We start from the raw sequence: 14880 nt of genomic DNA, 5'->3' as shown, positions 1-14880 counted from the left end.
AGCACTGGATGGGCAGGAGGACCCCTGGAGCAGGGCAGAAGGACCCCCGACACACGCCTGGTGTTTCTATGAAGAACCAGCTATGGAACCAGATTCATTTGGAAACTCCAGAAGCCACAGGGCTGCAGCCGTGGCAGAGGGGGGGATTCCTCGATCCATTCCGCCTGAGATCTCCTGAAGGAGAGGTTCTCATCTGCATGCTCTGGTTCTTATGTTGTTTTCTGCCATATGAGATTTACATTTTTGCATCACTGGTTGGGGCTTCAGCCCTTCCTGGACCACAAGAAAGCTCCAGGCGTCCGCAGTGTCCGTTTCTAAAACCGAGGGGTGGTTTGCACGTGGACTGGATCATAGTGAGTTTACACGAGCAGAATGGATCACCCAGTGGTGCACCGGAGATGCCCTGATGGGCCTGTGCGCTGGAGGGGCTGGGACCCACCCAGGGACCTGTGAACAGCGACCACATAGCGCGTACATACATTAATAAATATATGCATTCATACATACGCAAATACATACATAAATACACAGATTCATACATGTATTCATTCATACATACATTGAACTTCCAACCTTTCACCGGGTTTTCTAACAGGGGCGCTGAAGCAGGTGCAACTGGCAGTCAGGTCAGTTCTTAGGTCTGGCCTGAAGGCTCAGCCGCCGCCTGACCTTATCTGTTCAACAAAAAAGAGCTTTCGGAGTATTACAGAGAAGGTCTTAGGCCCCACCCACCTGCGCTTTACGGACAGATGTGATTGGGCTGAATGTGTGTGCTTCCGCTGAAAAGACTGCCGGTATGGCACTTTTACCTTGTGACGAAGCGTATGATCAGTGCGACTGAGTTTTCGCAGTAAGAGGCCTTATCTGTTTATTGTGAAACATAAAGAAAAGTAAAGGCGCTTGACCGGACATATTTATTGTGAAAGTTCCCCCCAACCCCTTTAACAGCGGGTTGCCGTGACGCTGCATAAAAGCCTGCCGACAAGGAGACTTTTCACGCGGGATCTCACAGATCACCGTAGTAGGCAATGGTTTTGGAGTTGGTCACCCCCTCTGACAAACTCTGGCTATGGAAGCCGGGCTCTGTGAGAATCCCCGGCAGGCCCTCTCAGGAGCAACAGCACTTTGCTTCGCCTCCTGTCATTTTGTAAACCTTTCTCAGTTCGTGCCGGTGGCTCTGGTGGTCAGCACGTATGAGAGCTGGTGCTCAAACCTGTCGGCCCGAGTGGTTATGGTGGCAAGCTAAAGGCCCGATGGGTGCGTGGGAAACATGAGTCTGATGCCACTGGTCTGACCTGCTTACTGCGATGAGTTATAACAAAGGCAGCAGGCCTGGTTGATTTATTGTGAAAAGCGTATATTAAAGCCAATAGGCATTTGTGGGTGGATTGTGATGACTTCGTGTTAAAGCTTACGGAGAGGTATTCTGTTACTTGGAATCTCACGGTTTACTGTGGCAGGCATGAGTTTGTCGGGTTGGTCACCCTCTCTGACAAACCAGGGGTGTAGGAGATTTCACAATGAGAATCTTTGCGCGATTCTCTTAGCAGAGGTAGTATGTCGCTTTGCCGACTGTGTTTTTGCATACATTTGTCATTTTATGACCGTCTGCCTTATGTTTTCCTAGTGGGAACGCTTACGCTCAGTACAGAAGGCCTGAGTTTGTTCTGGTGGCAACCAGTGATAACAGCTGGAGGCCTGAAAGGGATGCTGGGAGTAGTTATGTGGGATGCCACGAGTCTGATCCATTTATGGTGAAGACATACGACAAAAGCGGTAGACCTGGTTTATTGCAGACTTCTAACCCACTGCTGAGGGCTATACTGTTAGTAGAGGCCTTGGATCTGAGTCATGGGGCCAAGCCTCAGGCGAGGGCCTTTAACAACCAGTAAAGCCAGAGGCAGAAGGCTGTCGGGCTATTAGAACATTCCACCCACTGAAGGGAAGAATGCTCTCAAACAAAAGGCAGAAACCGAAAGAGAGCGTTGGAATGTTGGAGTAGAAGGCTTACACCCGCCATTGTTAGCCCGGAGCCACCTCATTGTCTTCAAAGGAGCCTCCAGTATTCCAATACTCCGATTATTATTATGGGCATTTGTTAAAGCCAATAGGCCTGTGATAGTGGTTATTATCTCACTATGTTACAGGTTGTAGACAGGTATTTTGTTACGTGTAGACTCTGCGATTCCCATAGCAGGCAGGGGTTGGTGCGGTTCTTCCACTCTGATACACCTGGGAGTAGAAGGCTTCCCCCGTGATGGTTCGTGTTAGACCCTATTGCCAGGAGTTTTATATTGCTTTGACAACTTTCATTTGTTCATAGCTACAATTTTATAACTGAATGCTTGACGATTGCCAGCGTATCCGCAGTTCGGGAAGCCTCGGTTTCGTAGTGTCACGCCAGTGGTACTGGGAGAGGTTTTTGGTTCACTGGGAAAAATTATGTCAACTTCCTTGGGTGTAATTTGTTTATAATGAAAAATTAGGACAAAGTAAGTAGGCCGGAGTTACGTGTGAAAAACATGTGTTCATGTGTGAAGCGCACAAGACGATCAAGGTAGGGTTCTTATTACACTGCGCTAAAGCCTATAGGCAGATACTTTGCTACACTGAATCTCATAGATTCCTGTCGTAGGCGAGGGGATTCGTGTTGGTGACTCACAAGATTGAAATAACGGGGATGGAAGCTTTACACTCTTATAATCCTTCTTAGACCATTAGGAGGGATGTTATAATTTTTTTGACAACTGTCATTTCACGCATATTTGTAATTTTACTACTTTATATCTGAGGGTTGCTTTGTGGGGAGGTGTATGCACAATAGAGTGGGTGTACGCCGGCTATAGTAACAAGCCAAATGTAAACATTATCAGCCTAATTGTTTATTAATAAACGTTACTATAGTGGCAGCTGGTCTGCCAAATTGATCCAAAATAAAGTGCCCATGTGATAATATTTCTAATCAGAGTTGCTTTTTACTTTTCTGTAAATTTTATGTATCACTTAGGAAGTATTATTTAAAACCGCTTTTTTTCAAATATAACACCCGTTTAACTGTAAATGCTATGAGATTACTATGTAAATTGGAGAGCCCAGATATCTGTTTTTATGTGGCCAATTTTATAATGAAATGCAGAGTTGCAAGAAAATCGATAGTACTTTGAAAATTCTGATTTTATCGCAAATTTGCACATATACATATGGCACTTTATAGCGAACTTGCATGGTTTTACGTACTGTAATAGTTGGTTAGTTATTGCAAATTTGCACATTAGTAGATGTCCTTTCATTGCGAATTTGCACAGCTTTATGCACTGTGATAGTCAGCCAGATAATGCAATTTTGCATTAGCATATGTCACTTTATAGCGAATTTGCACAATTTTATGTACTGTAATAACTATACAAATGGATATTTCTTTATTTGGATCCTGGCACCTTCTAGCACAATGCACTTTGATGTTTTATTATGAATATGTATTTTAGCAATTATTTAGATAGAGGAATATTGACAAATATTATGTTTGTAATAATTATGCACGAGGAGGATTTTATAAATGTAGATATAATTGCTTAGCTCATATGGTTGGGTTACGCAAACCGAATAAAAGCTTTCTGAACTGAACTGATAGTGAAAAGCATATTGTAAAGTCAATAATCATTTAGGGAGGATGGTTATTACTTTGTGTTAAAGCCTGCAGGTCTGTGTTTTATGGCCTGGAATCTCACAGATTAGTACAACAGGGGTTTGGTGTGGGTCACCCCCTCCGACAGGCTGTCTGCATAGAAGATTAGCTCTGTGAGAACTCTTCTGAGAACCCCTTAGTAATGCGATGACTGTATGCTTAATTGTTGCCTTGTGGGAAAGATTACACTTGGTGCAGTAGGCCTGAGTTGGCTACGGTGAAGCTTACGCTCAGTGCAGTTGGCCTGAGTTGGCTACGGTAAAGCTTACACTCAGTGCAGTAGGCCTGAGTTGGCTACGGTGAAGCTTACGCTCAGTGCAGTAGGACTGAGTTGGTTACGATGAAGATTAGGCTCGCTCCACTAGGCCCGAGTTGGTTAGGGTGAAGCTTACGCTCAGTGCAGTAGGCCTGAGTTGATTACGGTGAAGCTTACGCTCAGTGAAGTAGGCCTGAGTTGTTTACGGTGAAGCTTACGCTCAGTGCAGTAGGCCTGAGTTGGCTACAGTGAAGCTTACACTCAGTGCAGTAGGACTGAGTTGCTTATGGTGAAGCTTACACTCAGTGCAGTAGGCCTGAGTTGGCTACGGTGAAGCTTACGCTCAGTGCAGTAGGACTGAGTTGGTTACGATGAAGATTAGGCTCGCTCCACTAGGCCTGAGTTGGTTAGGGTGAAGCTTACGCTCAGTGCAGTAGGCCTGAGTTGATTACGGTGAAGCTTACGCTCAGTGAAGTAGGCCTGAGTTGTTTACGGTGAAGCTTACGCTCAGTACAGTAGGCCTGAGTTGGCTACAGTGAAGCTTACACTCAGTGCAGTTGGCCTGAGTTGGTTACGGTGAAGCTTATGCTCAGTGCAGTAGGACTGAGTTGCTTATGGTGAAGCTTACACTCAGTGCAGTAGGCCTGAGTTGGCTACAGTGAAGCTTACGCTCAGTGCAGTTGGCCTGAGTTGGTTACGGTGAAGCTTATGCTCAGTGCAGTAGGACTGAGTTGCTTATGGTGAAGCTTACACTCAGTGCAGTAGGACTGAGTTGGTTACGATGAAGATTAGGCTCGCTCCACTAGGCCTGAGTTGGTTAGGGTGAAGCTTACGCTCAGTGCAGTAGGCCTGAGTTGATTACGGTGAAGCTTACGCTCAGTGAAGTAGGTTTGAGTTGTTTACGGTGAAGCTTACGCTCAGTGCAGTAGGCCTGAGTTGGCTACAGTTAAGCTCAAGCTCAGTGCAGTAGGCCTGAGTTGGTTACGCTCACTGCAGTTGGCCTGAGTTGGCTACAGTTAAGCTCAGTGCAGTAGGCCTTAGTTGGCTACAGTTAAGCTCAGTGCAGTAGGCCTTAGTTGGCTATAGTGAAGCTTACGCTCAGTGCAGTAGGCCAGAGTTGGTTTACGGTATCGCTTACGCTCAGTGCAGTAGGTCTGAGTTGGTTATAGTGAAGCTTACGCTCAGTGCAGCAGGCCATGAGTTGGCTATGGTGAAACTTATGCTCAGTGCAGCAGGCCTGAGTTGGTTACGGAGAAGCTCACACTCCGTGTGAAGGAAGTGACCCAATTAGGGGCAGCCGGGTCACTTGCGACCACCTCTCAGCCTTCCAAACAAATGAAGAGTCGTCAGACAGTAGAGATTGCAAACCAAGTTATTTATTAGTATTGAGCTACAGTGGAGCCCAGTCTGACCAGCCTCTTGAGATGGCTGGCGAGGGACTGATTCCCCCCAACATAAACTCAGATACTATACATTTCCAATTCCCAAAGAACATTCCCAGACTGGAAAATTCCAGTCCAGGCAACTGCGAACAAAGGGAGAAATCAAGGATGAGCCACGGTCCTGGGACTGGGTACATACTAACTCAGCTCCAAGGCCGTTCGGCCTGTGCCTACCATTCTAAGGTGTGGGAATGAGTCTAACAGCGAAGGTATGCCACAATAGAGAGTACATTCATTAGTGCGGTGGAACTCGGCCTTGAGAAGTACAAGCTGAAGGTCCAGGAGGCAGTTTTCTTCTGAGATGAGCAATATGAGACAGAAGCTTAGTTTAGATCATAAAACAAAATGGTGGCCACTAATAAAATGGCGCCATGAATGTTAACTTAATACAGAACGAATCATAAGCATTACGATAATAATATTTCAAGTCTAACAGACCCTCCTATTAGCATTCATGCTAAATTGCATCGGTACCATCAGGTAAGGGTCTTTACAATTCTAAAGATAGGAAGAACGTTCAATCAGAGACAATAGTTGCTATCTTAAGTACTACCAATCGGAACGAAATACTCTGTAAAAACTAGACACATATAATCAATATTAAAAAATGCCCTAATCAATACTCATCAAATCTTGGATGTCCTGCATCATCATAGTTTTGCTCTGAGAATCACGTTCTAGGGGCTTTGGGCGACGGGTCAACATTGATACAAAGCAGGGAGGCCGAGTATGCACAGACAGCAGGCTAAAATGATACCAGCTATGGCAACCAGGAAAATAATAATCTTCCAACCACAGGTAGCATATAGGCCCCAAAGCCAACCCGTGAAGGACCACGTGCCATTTTCCTGGTGTAAGTCAGAGGCTAGCCTATGGAGCTTCTGTATAACAGCATATACAGTTAGAGCTTCTGTATACACAGCAGCTACTGTCAATGATACGGCAGGCCGCACCCTGGTCAGCAAGGATGACGTCTAACACCATCCTGTTCTGAAAGGCAACAAGTCTCGTAGCCTGGACCTCTACTGTGACATTGGTCAAAATCCCTGTTGTGGTGTTAATGATCCCTGCCACAACCCAGGTGAGCCATCGAATGTTAAGGCTATTGGCCATAGGGCCCCAAAAAGGTATGATACCTTTCATAGCATCAGTAAACTTCTGCAATGTGGTTTCCGTCTGATCTATGTCTGTGCTAATCATTCTTCTTAACCGAAGCACATGAGCATTTCTATGCTGTAATCGATGGTCTTTATGCTAATTGGGCGGGGCTATATATACTGGGGGTAAGAGGTAAGAAAGATAACACCTACCCGACCATCCCTCAGGAAGCCAGACATAACTGTGAGATCCACAAAGTAGACATTAGGTGGCGGTATCTAGGGTGGGCTATCTGCTACTCTCAAATTATAAGTAGTGTTGCACCTACTCTCCCCACCTCTATCTTCCCAGCCCCCTGGACACAGAAAGCAGCTGTACCATTAACCACCGACAGGGGTATCGGCTTATCTTCAGTAACATTACGGGCCTGAAAGGACTGGAAGTATTCCGATGTGTTGAACTGCAGGAAACTATCCATTTCCGCTTGGGACCATGTTCTATTTCTCAGTCCCCTGTTCCTTGCATGCAAAAGCTGAGCAACAATCGTCCAAATGGCTCTCAGCCTATAGGAACACCAGGAGGTGCTCTATGCTGGAAACGTACACTTTGTTTTATGGTGCAGGAACTAGTACTCTTTCGATCTAATGTATCAGCCCGGGGAAATGAACGTACCATACGAAGCAATGCAAACCACCCCTCACAGCTATTGACATATGACAATGGCATGGACAACAAGTTCTCCCTTCTATGAGTCTCAGAGGGCAGCAACCCCCATACCCAGCATGCTGTCGTGTTATAGGCATTGTGCGGTTGGTGCAGAGTCTGGATGAACACATTATCTTTATAGGACTTCCGGATCTCCTCTTTGTGAGGTGCCGGGGTGACAAATATATGTACAAGGGGAACAGGCGTGGTACCAATCAAAGTATGCACAGGATATTTCTCCTCAAGAAAATACACTATTCCAAGTATTATTATTAGAGAGATGAGAATAATAGTTACAAAAACCATTTTGCTTTCCATAGACCAAGTGGACCAAACAGGCCCGTTCCGTTCAGCACGCGGAGCTGAAAAGGGCTTTTCTTCCTCCCGAATGGGGCAACCAAAGGGGGAACATTTTTTTTATAAACCAGAGGAAAATACTTATGATCTGAGCCAACTGGAGGTGAAACAAGGAAATGGGGCAGTGTTCTCAGCGTCCATCTGAGTCCCGCTGACGGAATCCTATTGTTCATCAGGCGTAGGCACTGTTTAACGCCGGCTGTGGAGCTGTTCGTCTAGCTCAGATCCAAATCTCACGTCGCAGGGCAAGGTATTTCTGTCTTGAGAATCACAGTCCTTTAGCCCTGATCGTTTACTGTCCGAACAATGCACCAATCTCCCTTTCCCTACGCTACCGTTGGTACCACAGGCAGGGTACGTTCGCCCTATTCTTCATCAATACAGTCCATCCCTACTAATCTGACTTTTCCTTTGGTGCACTATTCCTCCGTCGGGGGCGTAAATTGTACCTTGTCACCCCAGGCACAGAGGGCTCAGGAAAAAGGGGGTCAGGCTCAAAGCGACCAAGGGGCAGAGGCTCAAACACCGACGAGCCAACAGGCTGGGGCTCAACGGGCTGGGACTCAGGCACAGGTAGACCAACAGGCTGGGGGTCCTTGGTGGCCTTAATCCCAGGTGGCGCCCCCTAATTCAGCACAGCGTGGCTCTCTTCCTCAGTTGGTGCCCACGTCAGGCGAGCATCCGAAAAGGGAATGAAGCGCGGTACCTGCCTTCTCAGCGTCACCAATCCCATCAAGCACCCATTGGTCATAAGGCAATCGCAGGGGTACCCGCTTACAGTGGGTACTGCGGATCCAGTTCTTCCGGCAGTCGACCTTCGCCACTGTTCTGGTGGTGAGGAGGATTTGGAGTGGTCCCTCCAGCACAGCTCCAAGCTGCTTTTCCTCTGAAAGGTATGCACGAGGACCGAGTCGCAGAGTCGTATTTCATGACTTGGCCACTCTGGAGTTTGTGGTAAGGCTTCAGAGATCTGTTGGTGAATAGAACACAAATTTGGAGTCAAATCATAGAGGCAATCCACACGCAAAGGGTATTCTATGTCAGAAAATTAACGAGGTGGCAGGATGCACCAGACATTTGCCGAGCGGCCGAACACTACCTCGTACGGTGACAGTCCTTTTCTAGAGTGGGCCGTGGCTCTCGTGGACAACAGCACTAGGGGTAAAGCATCTGGCCACTGCAATCCTGTGCTCGCTTTGATCTTTGCCATTTTTTGTTTGAGAATACCATTGTACTTCTCAACTAAACCTGCTGATTGGAGGTGGTTTGCTGCATGGAACTTGTGCTTGATGTGAAACCCATCGCACACAAGCTGGATAACCCTCGAATTAAAGTGACTTCCATGGTCACTCCAAATCAAACGGGGCAAGCCGAAGCGCAGGAAGAACTCTTTCAAAAGTGCCTTCGCCCTCGCCATGCCATGTCTGTATTCTCTTTAGTGGGGTAAACCTCAATCCATTTACTAAATGCACAGACGACCACTAACACATACTTGATTGTTAACTCGTTCCATTTCAATGAAATCCATCTGGAGAACCTCGAAAGAGAAGGAAGGTGGTGTGAAACTGCCAGAAGGTGCAGGGATACCTTTCCTGGGAGTGTGCATCATGCATACCATACAGTACTTCACTAAATGAGCAGCAATTTTAGGGATGTTGTCGTTCTGCCACACGGGTCTAACAATTTACATATCCCTTTCACACTAACGTGGGCTGGCCAATGCGCCATAGTAACCACAGGAAGTACATATGCATCAGTTAACACCCATCTCTGCATTCCTGACTTGTCAGTCCAACACCCACCTTCATCCAAACGGGCTGTACTTTCCTGCCATACTGCTAACTCCTCAATCGTTGCCTCGCTCTGTATCTCCTCGACATGGTCTAAAGTGTCCTCAAACATAGTGACTTCAGGTATCCATTTAACAGGGCATGCCACAAACATTCTTTTCATTCGTGTTCGGGCTGTCTCCTTAGCTGTTCGGTCTGCAAATGCATTTCCATTTCCCACATCATCAATAATTGCCTTGTGGGCACTACACTTCACTATTGCCAACTTCTTGGGAAGTATTAAGGTTGACAAGAGCCTGTGTATCAGTGGGCCATTCTGAATCTTTGACCCATGTGAAGTCAGGAATCCTCTCTCTGCCCAGAGCCGCCCAAAATTATGAGCGACTCAAAAGGCGTACTGGCTGTCAGTATAAATATTATCAGTCAGTCCCTCACTCCACTCACAAGATCGAAGAAGGGCAACTAACTCTGCACCTTGGGTCGATTGGTAGGGAACCCGTGATGTCTCGACTACTGTGTGTAAGGTAGTTACGGCATACGCCGCAGTTGTGGTGCCATCTGGTAATTTGGAACAAGAGCCATCGACATATAGCTCCCCTTGGGGATCAGATAAGGGAGCATCAGTCAGGTCTACCCATCCCTTTGTTTCCTACTCCGCAAGAAGAATGTAATCATGCACGGCCGTATCCTCACTCTCAGAAGGGAGGGGTAGTAACGTGGCTGGATTCAGAGTGGCACATCTTTTGATTGTGACGTGTGGTGCAAACAGGGTCAGCTCATAGCCAGTCCGAAGTGCACTGGTAAGGTGTTGCATCGTTGTTCTTTTCAAAAGTGTGTCCACAGCATGAGGTACCATGACTGAGATCAGTAACTTGGACGAGCCCTGCCGATTGTCGAATAGAGACAGCCACGGCCGCGACTGCTCTTAGACAGCTCTTTAGGGCTCATGCGACGTTATCAAGAAGCGCAGAAAAATAAGCACACGGCCTCTGCTTACCTTCAAAGGCCTGTTTCAATACAGACAGCGCGCAGTGACTATGTGGCGTTGCAACGCGGTTGTTAGACCGCGATACGTTACATCACAGTTATTACAACGCAAGTCGTTACAATGACTTGCGCTGGAGGGCGCTGGTCTTAGGAATAGTATGATTTACTATTCCAACTCCAGCCTACATAACGGTAGGGAAGCTGTTGGAATAGTAAATCATACTATTCCTTAGTGTATAGCGCCATCCAGCGCAAGTCGTTGTAATAACCAAGATAGAAACATACCGCGGTGTAATGACCGCGTTGTAAAGGTCATTCGCCGTGCGCAGCCAGCCATCTCGTGTATGTACAAGAACGGCTTCTGGTAGTCGGGCGTGCCAAGGCGACAGTATGAAGTAATACCTATAAAATCACGCACATCCCTGGAGTCTTACGGATGAGCATTTTAACAATAGTGCTAATGCGTTCAGGTGTTAGTCTCCTTCTCTCCTTCGACAGTAGGTGACCTCCTATCGGCAATGCTGAAATATTTAATGGGACACTTTATGTCTGTGGTGGGACAAATGTAGCAACAATTTAACCATTGCATCCTTGCAACCGTCTTCAGTGTCAGAAGGGATCGTCCACATACTGCAATAATGCATTACCTGTGGGAGGTATGAGGGAGTCCAATTGGTTTTTTAAGGCTTGACTATAGATACTGGGGTTGTATGCACCTGCCTTGTGGCCTGCATTGTATAACTATGGTTGTGTGTGCCTGCCTGGTGGCCTGCAGTATACATCGGGTTGTGTGTGCCTGCCTGGTGGCCTACAGTATGCATCTGGTTGTGTATGCCTGCCTGGAGGCCTGTAGTGCGTACCTTTGGTTGGGTGCACCTGCCTGGTGGCCTGCAGTATGCATCTGGTGCCTTCCTGGTGGCCTGCGTGGTTTACCTCTGGTTGTGTGTGCCTGCCTGGTGGCCCTCAGTGTGTGCATCTGGTTGTGTTTGCCTGCCTGGAGGCCTGCAGTATGTACCTCTGATTGCGAGTGTCTGCCTAGTGGTCTGCAGTCTGTACCTCTGGTTGTGTGTACCTGCCTGTTGACCTGTAGTGTGCATCTCTGGCTGTGTGCGCCTGCCTGGCAGTATGCATCTGGTTGTGTGTGCCTGCCTTTTGCCCTGTAGTGTGCCACTCTGGTTGTGTGTGCCTGCCTGGTTGTCTGCAGTATGCATCTGGGTGTGTATGTCTGCCTGGCCTGCAGTGTGTACCTCTTCTCTGGTTGTGTACGTCTGCCGGGTGGCCTGCAGCGTGCACCTCTGGTTGTGTGTCCTTTCTTAGGGCCGCCCTGGCATTCGCATCATGGGGATCTTTCCGGGAGTTGGTCATGAGTTTCCCTCCCTCGCTCGTCACCCGAGCCGAGTGTGACTGACTGGGTATTCATCCTGCCAGGCTGTGTATCCGAGCCCCGAACCACCGAGCTCCAGCAGGTGCTTGAGAGGAGGGGTGCAGGGCGCAGGGAGGGGTGAGGGGCCCCTGGCGGGGAAAGCCTCTCTCCTCCATGAGGCATCGCTGGGGAGTGGGGCAGGGGGTTGAAGACCTGGAGGGTCGGTGTAAACATACAGGGCTTGAAAGGAATTTGAGATGAGACGCGGCGTGTGCGCAGGGGCACACGGTGCGACGACGAGGTGTTTGGAGATTGGCATATGTTGTGGAGAGGGCTTTGGTGGCAGAGTGACAAGGGGTGTTTAGGAAGGTGGGCGTGGCGTGTGGAGGGGCCGATCACGGGGACTGGACAGGGGAAGGCGAGAGTGCGCACACAGGGGTGGCTGTGTATGGCATGAGTGATGAGGGGTAGGGAGAGGAGGCAGGGCTCGGTGGCAGAGAGGGGCTGGACGCTGGAGGGGGAGTCCAAGGCTCGCTGGGGGGCTGGAGGGGCGGAGTTGACGCCTGAGCTCAGCAGTCGGTGGGCACAGAGTGCCGAGAGGACCTCAGTGCACCGACACGAGGTGCTATAAAGCCGGACACAGGAGGACCGGGGGCGCGTGGATTGAGGGAAACACAGAGCCTGGTACCCGAGCCACGAACTGAGGGACAGCTGGATCCGAGGAGCACAAGGTCAGTGTGAAGGGGGCTGGGAGCGCACGCCCGGACCGGTGCCGGCCAAGGGTGGGGGGCAGCCAAGGTGAGCCCCGAGCCGCCCTGTGTGTATAGTGTGCGTGCGAGGGAGTGGGTGTATATAGGGTGCTTGTGTGAGAGAGAGGGTGAGTGTATATAGGGTGCTTGTGTGAGAGAGAGGGTGAGTGTATATAGGGTGCTTGTGTGAGAGAGAGGGTGAGTGTATATAGGGTGCTTGTGTGAGAGAGAGGGTAAATGTAAATGTAAATGTATGTGTCTTGTAGCGCACTGCTGCCCTGAGGCGTCGTGGCGCTGTAGACCGCTGGGGAACCCGTCCTGGCTATCCCTGTGAGATGGTCCCTCCTGGGTATCTCCAAGGTGAAACCAGGCATCCCCGGCGAATGTGGGGGGCCGTTGTGGAGATGAGGCAAGCTAATGCCCAGAGTTGCCGAGTGTGTTCCTGGTTAGAGTAGGTACCGAGGCGAGAATTATCGAGTCCGTTTTGACCCTGGTCCACGACCCTGCAGCGTCGGGAATTGAACCCTGGTCCCTGGCCGATTCTCTGCTTGCGGATCTGCCGTCTCTAACCAGTGAGCCACACCAGTGAGTGTATATAGGGTGCTTGTGTGAGAGAGAGGGTGAGTGTATATAGGGTGCTTGTGTGAGAGAGAGGGCTGGGTGTATATAGGGTGCTTGTGTGAGAGAGAGAGGGTGAGTGTATATAGGGTGCTTGTGTGAGAGAGAGGGCTGGGTGTATATAGGGTGCTTGTGTGAGAGAGAGAGGGCTGGGTGTATAAAGGGTGCGTGTGTGAGAGAGAGGGTGAGTGTATATAGGGTGCTTGTGTGAGAGAGAGGGCTGGGTGTAGATAGGGTGCTTGTGTGAGAGAGGGCTGGGTGTTTATATTGTTTGTGTGAAGGAGGGAGTATCAATAATACATGTGTGTACATAGTGTGCATGTGTGTGAGGGAGTGAGTGCATATACTGTGCATGTGTGTGAGGAGTTAGTGTATATAGTGCATGTGTGAGGGAGTGAGTGTATATAGTGTGTGTATGAGGGAGTGAGTGCGTATCATGTGCGCTTGTGAGGGAGTGAGTGTATATAGTGTATGTGTGAGGGAGTGAGTGTATATACTGGGCATGCGTGTGAGGGGGTTAGTGTATATAGTGTATGTGTGAGGGAGTGAGTGTGTATAGCGTGTGTATATGAGGGAGGGAGTGTGTATCATGTGCGCTTGTGAGGGAGTGAGTGTATATAGTGTGTGTGTGCATGTGAGGGAGTGAGCGTGTATAGCGTGCGCTTGTGTGTGTGAGGGAGTGAGCATATAGTGTGAGGAAGTAAGTGTATATATGGTGTGTGTGCTTGAGAGAGAGCGAGGAGGTGAGTGCATATAGCGTGTGAGCGAGAGAGGCCGGAGTGTATATAGGATGCGTGTTTGTGAGGGACTTGGTATCTATAGTGTGTGTTTGAGAGAGAGACGGGTGAACGTGTGTGTAGGGACTCGGGGTATAGTGTGTGCGTAGTGTATTTGTGAATGCGGTGGATGCACTGTGTATGGAATGGATACTCCGAGATCGTGTAGCGCTTGTGTCGGTCTCCAAGGCTGTAGTGTGGCTGTGGGTGAGTGGAGTGTGTATTCCTGTCAGACTCTACACCCGCCATCACTCTCCGGTCCTGTGCCCTGCACCTCACCCCCTCCTCCGGACCCTTGCCCTCCATCCACAGTGAGCCCGCGGACCCCTGCCCCCCCCCCCCCACCCCGCCACTCACACTATAGTCTGCCCTCTCCCTTCCTCACCACCCTACGCCCCTTCCCTCCATCTTCACATCTTCCAGCGCCCCTGCCTTCCTCCCCTGTACACCGCCGGTCACTCTTGAGTTCTCTGCCCTTCACCCCTCCATCACTCTAGGGTCCTCCCCCCCCAACCTCCCTGCGGGCTTCTGTATCCACGAGGCCGCCCCACCTGCTCCCGATGGCGGGCTCCCACAGACCCCCTCGCCTCTGCTGCTCTCCCGCCCGTCACGTGGCATTCGGGGGGTGGGGGGGGGGGGGGGGGGGGGGTCCCGCTTCAGCTTGGCCCGGCCAGCGAGGACATGAGCACCCCCCCCCCCCCCACCCTTCCCCGCCTCTGATGGGATTCAGAGATTAACCCCCTCCCACTGCCCTCTCGGGTCCCTTTCATTCCCACATCAAACCCCGACCCCCTCCCCCCCCCCCGCCCCCTCCAGCGGATTATTCTTTTCAATCCCTCTCACCCTCCTGACCCCAGTCACACTGTGAAAGTGCCCTACGAGGGCAGGAAAATGAAGGAACCGGGGCATCTACACTCACCCCCGTGCCCCGCCCCCCCAGGAACTTATGTGGACAGCACAGCATGGAGACTGCACACAGACCCTTCTGACTGTGGCACAGAGGTGTGCTGGGGGTCTCTGGGTGCAGAGAGGTGTGCTGGAGGTCTCTGGGTGC

General features: G+C 49.7%; 1 protein-coding gene across 7 annotated transcripts in view; it reads left to right on the top strand.

Annotated features, from left to right (window-relative positions):
* Positions 1-14880, top strand: part of SLC29A1 (solute carrier family 29 member 1 (Augustine blood group)) — a 1214204-nt gene that overhangs the window by 906648 nt on the left and 292676 nt on the right. The window contains exon 1 of one of the 7 annotated variants that reach the window (XM_085610194.1): positions 12116-12414. The exons of 5 other annotated variants lie outside the window; for them this stretch is intronic. The gene's annotated coding sequence lies outside the window, so the exon portion shown is untranslated. Of the gene's footprint in view, positions 1-12115; positions 12415-14880 lie in introns of those variants that run through there. One more of the 7 variants, XM_085610195.1, reaches the window with a different exon arrangement.

Source organism: Triturus cristatus, chromosome 6 (genome assembly GCF_964204655.1).
Source record: "Triturus cristatus chromosome 6, aTriCri1.1, whole genome shotgun sequence".
Lineage (NCBI taxonomy): Eukaryota > Metazoa > Chordata > Amphibia > Caudata > Salamandridae > Triturus > Triturus cristatus.
The sequence above is the reverse complement of the archived record's forward strand: the minus strand, read 5'-3'. Positions and strand labels throughout refer to the sequence as shown.